This window comes from Macrobrachium nipponense, chromosome 24, assembly GCF_015104395.2.
Source record: "Macrobrachium nipponense isolate FS-2020 chromosome 24, ASM1510439v2, whole genome shotgun sequence".
Taxonomy (NCBI): Eukaryota; Metazoa; Arthropoda; class Malacostraca; order Decapoda; family Palaemonidae; genus Macrobrachium; species Macrobrachium nipponense.
In genome coordinates this window covers 19,285,697-19,287,238 of record NC_061091.1, presented here as the reverse complement: position 1 = coordinate 19,287,238, position 1,542 = coordinate 19,285,697, and positions in this window count along the sequence as shown.

Here is a 1,542-nt window from a genome sequence, read left to right as displayed (position 1 = left end):
GGCAACTGTCACTGGCAGAGCAATACAATATGGCTGACCTCGGCTACCCACAAAAACGAGGGCAGGAGGAGGAGAGGGCCTGGACAGCATGAGGAGAGGGGTAGTGAACATCCAAGAAAAGCGACAGCCAACCCTCCAAGGACGGAGAACCCCGTAGCCCCATGGTCTCCAAAGCGCCGCCATCTTGGACGCCTCCGACTCTAAAAATAAAGAAGACTATAATGAAAAAAAATAACAATTTGTTGAAAATTGTATTTTTCCTAACTATACAAACCTGAGGTTCTTTAACAATAGGAAGGTACTTAGCGGCAGTTGAACCGGTCGTAAGCTTCGAACAAGGGGGTTCGGTAGTTAACCACTTGTCCAGCAGTTGGCGGTCAGCCCAACTGCGAGAGGAGTCCATTTTGCTTTAAGGCCCAGGAAACACAGAGTGAGGGGTGGCATGAGGTGGGACTATGTGTAAGGACCTCAGGGTTTGTATAGTTAGGAAAAATGTTATTGTCATGATACAATAAAGTTTTATGCATACTTACCTGGCAGATTATATACTTAGCTATAGACTCCGTCGTCCCCGATAGAAATTCGATTTCGCGGCACACTCTACAGGTAGGTCAGGTGATCTACCGCCCCGCCGCTGGTGGCGGAAGTAGGAATCATTCCCGTTTTCTAAGACAGATTTTTCTCTTCCACCTGTCTCCTGAGGGGAGGTCGGGTGGGCCATACACCGTATATATCTGCCAGGTAAGTATGCATAAAACTTTATTGTATCATGACAATAACATTTTTATGCATTCAACTTACCTGTCAGTATATACTTAGCTGATTGGCACCTTTGGCGGAGGGTAAGAGACAGCTAATCTACTGAAATAGACAGAAACAACATATGTTGTAGGTAATAAAATTAAAAACCTTGATTCCTACCTGTGTTAGCGAAAGACTTCATGGCTACTGCCTAGGAGCCCGTATCGCTTCAAGAGCCTCCGCGAGGTAGTGACCTCATGCTAAGAGTTCTTGATGGTCTGTTACAGGGGTCTTACCCACTTACGCTTCAGAACCTTAGGATCTTTGTCAATGGTGGGGGTCCTATCCACTTACATGACAAAACACCTTGCCTATTGGCATGATCATAGAGCACGACACTAATCCCGATCACCTGATCCTTATTGGGGTTAGTACTACGATTGAAAGGAGTCATCCCCGAACATCCTTTCAAGCAACCCACAACTCAAAAACAATATTAAAACTAATTATTAAAATTATTAAAAACAAATTTAAGGATCAGCGTCTGCTCCATTTCCCAGCATAGTATCCGCTGATACATAAGGTTTCCAAGAGAGAAACATTTATCGTATGTTATTCTAACATCCTTTAAATAGTGGGATGCAAATACTGAATTGCACCTCCAGTAAGTTGCTGCTAAAATGTTTCTCATGGACATATTCTTCGTAAAAGAAAGGGAAGTTGCCACAGCCCGTACTTCGTGAGCTTTAACTCTCAGCAGCTTTAACGAGTTCTCTTGACAATTCCTATGAGCTTCGGTAA